Source organism: Neopelma chrysocephalum, unplaced genomic scaffold (assembly GCF_003984885.1).
Source record: "Neopelma chrysocephalum unplaced genomic scaffold, ASM398488v2 Primary Assembly neopelma1_96821, whole genome shotgun sequence".
NCBI classification, from domain to species: Eukaryota; Metazoa; Chordata; class Aves; order Passeriformes; family Pipridae; genus Neopelma; species Neopelma chrysocephalum.
Genome location: NW_020925465.1, coordinates 448,975 through 457,190, shown reverse-complemented (window position 1 = coordinate 457,190; position 8,216 = coordinate 448,975).

Genomic DNA, 8,216 nt, shown 5'->3' with positions numbered 1-8,216 from the left:
TATGAGGACAGGCTGAGAGTGTTGGGGTTGTTCAGCCTGGAGAGGAGAAGGCTCTGGGGAGACCTTACAGTGGCCTTTCAGAACTTAAAGGGAGCTTATAAGAAAGATGGAGGGAGATATTTCACCACATCATATGACAGGACGAGGGGCAACAGTTTTAAGCTGAAGGGGGATATATTTATATTGGATGTAATGATTTTTTCACAATGGAGGTGGTGAGACTCTGGAACAGGCTGCTCAGAGAAGTTGTAAATACCTTTGCAAGTGTTCAGAGTCAGGTGGGACAGAGCTTTGATCAACCTGGTCTAGTGGAAGGTGTGCCTGCCTGTGGCAGAAGGACTGGGCTATATGGTCTTTGAAGATGCCTTCCAGCATCTTCTATGATACTTGCTCTGTCAACATAGGCATGATACCTGAAGGTGTCTCATGCAGAATTTGTATGTAAAGTCAGTAAAACAGTGGTAGTGTTTAGGGTTTTTTTGCAAAGTTCAGCATACATTTTATACTCTGAAATGTGTTGGGAGTTATTTATCCAGCAGACTATACAACAGAGATAGTAATTGGCAAGAAAAGCATAGGTAAGTGTTTAATTATATAAAGATAGGGCCAAATAAAAGTGGGTTTAATTGTCTTTCTAAACAGTCTTAAGAAAGGTATTGTAGGAAGAACTGCAGGTGTGATAGCAAGAAGATACAAATTCAATGTACTGCTTTACTAAAACCAAGTAAACATTCTAGCAGAGAACCATGGTCATTCTCAAACTCAGAATGTATCTGGTTTGACAAGAATGAGACAATGACAGGCAGAGGACTTCATTGATGAAAATCGCCTCACTTCAGTTTGAGTGTATCCTTGACATTTTTTTTTTGCAACCATGCTATTGGCACTGCTCCTGTATCATAACATGAGAAGCAGTTTTAAGTACTAGCTTGAAGCTATTGGAAAATTGCATCTTGGCCTGGTAAACAGCTTACCAGGGTATAGGATGCTCAATTGTGGCTGTTGCCTAGTTTTCAAACATCACAGATTGCAAAATGTGTGTCTCTCTAGCTTAACTGATGTCATTGCTCATCTTACAGAAACTTCATGTCTTCTGTTTTTTAAACGTAACCTGTTACATGCTTGTTTCTGGTTTTACACTAACTTCTCTTATCCTAAATACTGTCTCCTAGAAAAACTAACAAAGCTTTCAGCAGGACCTTTCAGGACCTGTCTGGTTTCTATGTGTATGTTTCACAGACCATTTTAAAGTCTTCTTTAAATGTTACCTACTTCAACACAGGTACCTAAATAATGATTGCTGAAGCAAATGAAGCAGCTTCTCTGTGGGTAGATTACACATCTCATACAAAACAGATTAGAACCATGGAAAACCTAATAAAGTATTAGCTAGTGAAATTTAACCTTAAGTTTTCCAAGTCTACTTCTCTTTCTCCGGTGGAATTGCCCTAAAACTAACTCATGGCCTGAATGCTTTCAAGTCTTTGGGGAGAGAGAGAGCACCCCTAGAGCTAGCAGTAATTGTTGAAGAACAGGTCGGTCTCTATTGCTCCTGTGCAGGATTTACCTTGGGGATATAGAGAAATGCAGCTGGGGAAGAGTTAGAAATAAATGCTGAAAGCCTGATTTTCTTTCCCACTTACACAGAGGGGAGATTGGGTGGAAGTGAGTGCTTGCAAATAGCACAGATGCACAAAGCAGGACGCGTGCAAGTATTAAGCAAGGACCAGGAAACACAGAATCTGTAACCGATTCCTCACAAAATTTTCAGCTGGCCTCCAAAAGAAAGGCCAGGTGTTGGAACTTCATAAAATGTCCAGATCCACACAGACCAGAAACAGTGTGTCACTGCAGGGTAAGTTCAACATGCAAATAACAAATGCAAAAGAAGACATATACCCACTCACAGGAACTTTTGTCCAACTGTCCCTCCAGTGGAGTTCATTAGGAGCTCTGCTTCATCTTGGCACACGTGTCACAGGCAAGAGATCTCCTGCTTTGATTCAAGAGACTTCTGGATTTGGAATTGGTAGCATTCAGACCCAAACAGCCCTTGTCCATGTTCCAAGTCAGCAGCCCTCGCTTGCTTGTGTCACGAGTACTTGCTCTCTCTGAGCGTGCAGTTGCTACTGGGTCCTACCCCACTTCTCACTGATTGTTTCCATGTTGTATTTTGCTTTACCCAACTATCCATGGCTTTTGAAGTGCTTTTGTCTTGGAGGAGATCTCAATTTATTTTGCTCACAGCATCCTCCAATGTGCATGTCAGCAGCATAATGTACTGATGCCAATGCAGGTTCAAATATGGCACAAACTAGAATGTGGAGCAGACCATTACATTTACTCTTTTGCTCCCTTTTCTGTTTTCTCTAAATCATTCTTTGCAGCCTAACATTGATCTATCTTGCTAACATGAGATTGCCCACTCATATCTCATTTTCACTTAGCTAACACTTTGCGCTGTTTCATGCTAACAACATCCAAAGCATCTCTCAGCATCAGCACAGGTGTCATGTGACACCAGAATTGAGTTTTTGTATTAGTATTCAAGACAGATCTGAGAGCAGTTGGAGTTTCCAGAACTGTAGTAAGAGTGGTTTTTTTATCGAAACCAGCTGAGTATCAGTAAGAGGAGAAATTAATTCAGAAGGTGCTCAGCACTGGGTGGGACCAGCCCTCTTAGACGGAAATTCTGGCCTAACTGTTTTAACGACTGCTTCCTCTCCCCACTATCATTTCAGTGCTGGCTGAAGCAGGACAGTTCAAAAGAATTGAAATTAACTTCTAATCACGCTTTTGCAAAAGTTTGCCACTGTTTGTTTAGATAATTGTCAAGTTCCCAACCAGCTTTACTATGTATTGGCTCAGGCAATTTGTGGTGCAAAGACCTGCGTGACTAGGTGTACTTGGAAATACGTTTTCTATCTGAACCATTGGGGTGTCATAGAGGAGGCCCTGCTGGAACTAAGAATCGTGTGTGTAGTAAGTGAAACATATTTTAGAGGACAGGTGAAGTCTGTCCCGTTTATTGGTTTCCTAGAGTATGGTTCCTCTAGCACAAGGAGAAAGACATTTGATTTCATGTAAGTCTTTTAATTTGACCTTAGAATCTGTGTTTTAATAATTAGTGCTTTATAGGAAGCAGCCTTTCTAGAAACTTTTATCAACTGTGTAAGAAGGTTCTGAATTACATTTTATGTGTTTTCATACTGTGAGAAATATCTCTAATTAAAATTTAGAAGATGGCCCAATAAAGTGAAACAAAGAACTTTATTAACAGCGCGCTGGGTGCACCGAACTCGTGACCAGGTTCAAGCACCCCTGACTGGGAGGGACAAGCCTTTTTAAGACCCTTCGATTTGCAGAACCACTCCCTCACTCCTCACATGCCAGGCCTCGCTCTTTTCTTCCTTAAAAGACAATCTTCACTTTCTGGTGCAGTCCATTGGTTGTCTTCATTCACCTATCAGGTTGTTTCCCTGCCCCCGGCCACATGGTTCCCTGGCAGTGAGCCCAGGCTGGTCTCACCACCTTACATTCTTCCCGGCTTGCCTTTGCACTGTAACAGTAAGCAAACAGAACAGTAAGTAATAATAAGTATCAGTAAGCAGGCAGAACTATAAGCAGAGCAATAGGCAACCCCGAGCAGAGCTGTATGTAGGAGCAAGTAGGCAGCAGCAATAAGCAACTTCAAGCAGAACCACAAGCAGTCCACTAGTCCCTGACCACGGAATAGTTCCCCAGTCCTTTAAAGAAATGGCTCCCAAGTGCCCTGGCACAAGGCAGACATGGAAACCCCTGCTTGTAATAAGACCGTCTTATTTATTTCCTACAATACCGTGGTCAAACACTTATAGTCATTCTTTTGCATTTGCCTGAAGGTAAGCCAGCAAGATAAACCAGTAGGAGGAAGGTAATGGTAGGAGTTGCTTCCCCCTTAATTGCATATGAGGAGGACAGTGGAATTAGCTCTGTCCTTGGACCAGATCCATATGTGATACAAACTCTCCATGATGTTATTAGTGCCTTAGGTTGACTCTCAATTCCTTCTTTGGCCCTTAGGCTGCTCAGCATCTAAGAAGAAAACAGATGTAAAAAAAAATGTAAAGCCAGCAGTGTTCAAGTGCTTGTTCTCACTAGGCAAGGAATGCCCTCTCTCCATGATTTCCACCAAGCAGGGTCCATGTCTGATTGTAAGTGCCACTGCTCATCAGCCATGTGCATTGGATGTCTGCAGTGATGAGCTTTGTTTAAGAAGCCAAACAAAAGCATTGACCCAGGTCAGCATAGAGTGGGGTAGGGGTAAATATCCATTGCATATCCTTTCAGGTGTAGGCACACTTCCCAAGGCTTTGTCTCCTCTTTCTCCAGACACCTCTTTGCTGAGCTGAACCTGACTCTTTTTGCTCCTGTTCTGGACACCCTGTGCCTCTGCGCCATGCTCCAAGCATGACTGTTTTCTTACTTTTTTACCCACCCCATGCTGTCAACAACCAGCACTTTGGAGAGAAAAAAGTGCTGCTCCTGGGACTTTCCCCACCTGGGTGATCAAACTCTGATGTTCTAAATTACCGCTCTCATGTCCTTGAGTAGGAATGTCTGTTGAGAAATCCCATGTAGGAGGCTGCTTCCTGAAAGGAGTGACTACATCAGTGGCAGCATGAGCTGCCTAGTTCAGTGGTAGGAAGTAGGTTATTTCTAATACCATGACCTCTGCTGGTGGTGTGAGATGAACTCTAAATGTCTTGTCCCCCTTTCTGGTCCTTTCTACCTGAAGCAGTAGGTGCAAACAGGGCTTCTCAGAGCCCACCATCAACCTGAGCTTATACTTGATAACAAGAGCGATGCTGGGTCTAGTGGCAGTCATCCATGTACCTTTCTGTGAGGCATCCTGAAGCCTCTAGTTGCAAGATTCTTGGTTTTCAACTCCTAAGGACCGCCTCTTATTTCACTATACCTTCTTGGGCTCTCTCCAGCACAGAAACACTTTGTTATCAAGTATTTCTACCAAAAGCATGAAGGTACTTATTAAGAAACAGGAATGTAGAGAAATTTGTCCTCTGGGAATATTTTCACAAAGAAAAGGAGTGTTCTGTCTTAACTTCTGTTCATACGGTATCTCGAAGTATTCCTATCATTTTTCCTGTGAGTTTGGGGGGGAAAAAGTGTTGAGTTACTTCAGTGGCTGTCAGTTTAGGATTGACTGACACCTGATTAAAAAAAAAGAAAAGGTAGAACCGCTAGGTATATTTTCTCTACTGCTGTGAGTGATGCCCCACCAGGGCTCTTCTAAGACACAGATGCCTTCAGAGGTTCTCTCTCCAGCACCTAGTACTGTGCCTTGCCTGTTCCATCTTCAGATTCCTCATTTTTCCTGTAAGGGCTCTGAGCATTTCCATTTTCCTCCTGAGATTCACAATATGTGAGGCTTATTTCCTATGTAAGTAGGCAGTGAAATTAATGTATTTCCACACCTTTATTCCAGGCAAGGTTGGGTGATGACTTTCTTTTCTAAAATACTTTTTGTTTTTCACTTTTCTGAAGCTTTCAAAGACTTTGAACACAATATATAAAGCCTGTGGGCCTTTAAACACGATAAACTTAGGTGAATTGAAAGGGGATGTTGCCTGTTGTAAACTTTGGGAGTCATATTTCTCAGAGAGTAGTTTTTCATAATGTGTAATAGTAAACTCTTTGTGCCATTACACCTGAAGGTATTTTTATTAAATATAAAAGTTTGGCAGAGGACGGCAACTGGAAAATATCCTGTCAAATTATTTAGATGCTGGCATTCACAGACAATTGGAATGTGCTTTTTATGAAACATAGCGCTGCTGGCTCCTTGCCCAAAAAGTGACCCCACCACATCTGAAATCACCATGCATAACTCCACACCAAGACCTTTCCATTCTCTTCTCTTCAGGCAGCTTCCCAAGGAGGTTTTGGGCTTTGGCAGCTCTGAAGCCAAAACACCTGGGGAGGTCGCACTCTTTTGGCATGGCTTTCCCAAATGGGAAGAGGCTGCGTGGAAACCCCGTTGGACATCCTGGTGTGAATGGCTCTCTCCTTGTCATGTTTCTGAAGGGACTCCCTAGGGCTCTGGCCCTCCCTCCTACCGCACGGACAGCCTGTGAGCAGGCGAGCAGGCGGCAGAGAGTGGGCAGGGCAGCATGGAGTGGGCAGGGAGCCCAGAGGCGGGGATGGATGATGGATGGATGCACGCTCTGCCTATGATCTGCCAACATCTTGGCAGGGAGGACGGTCACCTGCCCTCAGGCCCCATCTCAAAAGGCTGAGCTGGGCTCCTGCCTACATGAAAGCCTGGAGTGTCAGGGCAGAAAATGAAAAACATTCACAGAATCACAAAATATTCTGAGTTAGAAGGGACCCACAAGGATCATTGAGTCCAATTTTTCCAGTCCACTTTGCCCACATGAAAGCCTGGGGCGTCAGGGCAGAAAATGAAAAACATTCACAGAATCACAGAATATTCTGAGTTGGAAGGGACCCACAAGGATCATCAAGTGCAGTTTTTCCCATCCGCCCTGCCCCAAAACTGGTTTGCTGACGCCTTTCCTGGTTGTCAAACACCCTCTGGGACAGGGCTCACTCTCCATTTGGCCCCCAAACAGCTAGGAAACAACCTTCTTTTTGAGAGAAGAGTGGCTCCCCACCCCTGCTGTTATTTTAAAGAAATGGGTCTAGTGCTTCTTCAGGACCTGTGCCCTGACCAAAGTGGAGGCTCTAAGACACCGGCATGCCAACACCAACTTTCCTGCAGGGATTGAAAAAAAGCTCTTAGACATAGTATGCACCAACAGTGCATTCCACAGTAAGAACCTGTCAATTCTTCTTTTGACAGGAAAAGAAAAAACCTCCTACTCTTAAAAATAGATCGTAAGTCATGCAAAGGCACAGAGTTCAGTCGAACTTTCCTTTTGCTCTCTAAGTGTTGTTTTAAATAAGGAAACAAACGATTTTGATGGTTTTAACTTGCTTGTGTATGTGCTTAAGTAATACACATCTGCGAAAAGCCCTGTGTATTTGATCTGCATGAATGTACTGTGTGTATCCATACATATTCATGCACAGACCCCTCCAAAAAAGAAAGCAATGAACGAAGTCGAAATAAAAAACACCGCCCAACACTGAGTAGTGCTGCATGCAAACCATTTAATAGCTGAACACTATGAATGAAGGTTTTTAAGCCAATCTCATGTTTTGATATTGAATAATAACAGGTATTTTGTTGCACACAAGTGGTACAAACATTGGGTAGGCAATGGAAATTCCGTAGGAAAAACAGAAAACAAAAAGTGTGAAAAGATCCAGATTTATAACCAAACTTGGTCATTTGTTGTTTTTTCCAAATATCTAGTTTAGAGACCCAGAAAGCTGTCCTAAAATTAAGGAGCGCGTTGCCCAAATCTTCTGAATGAATGGGGTACTCCAAATGCAAAAACACAGGGTAACAAAGCGATCACTAATTGGTTTTTCACATGGATGGCTTCCCCAAATGCAACTATGCAAAATATTTGTAGTAGTTCTCAAATTGTGATGTCTATCAGTGTTAAATATTTTAACATTCAATCAAAGTTATATACCAATATTAAAATTCTAAGTTTAGTGGGCTGATGAGGCGAGAAGATTTGTAGATTAATTACATTTGTAAACGAGATGGCTGAAGTGTTCGGTATTTCAGAGCACTACAACATAAAAGAATCTCAAGGTATCTCTACAATGCAAAACTTTGCAGGGCGGTGAGCAAGCCGGTAAGGGAAACATAGCATTCTCACTTCTCTAAGCAACTTCATCGTAACAAAAAAGAGAGAGGGAGAAACGGCGAATTTTTCCATCGCCCCTTCACCCCTCCCCCCCAAGCACAGTAGAACCGTTTGCTGCTTGTGCTCTGCCCGTCGGGGAGCCTGAGAGGGAGAGCAGGAGCGCCAGCCTTGGCAGTGTTTTGGTTCTTTCCTTTTTTTCTCAGGAACTTGAGCAGCATGTGTCTTCTCGCACAAGCAGGAGACGGGGTGCCCGGGGCGTGCGGGAGGAGCCGTGGGCAGCAGGACAGAGGAAGAGTCTTCCCAGCAGTCGGACACCGGTAGCGCCGCCAACCGCGGTCGCTCTCTGGGTGACTCGACGGCGGGGATACTCGCGGCGGAGATGGGCGCAGGCGGCGAGGGGACAGGGTGCCGGCGGGGGCGGCCGAGGGCGGG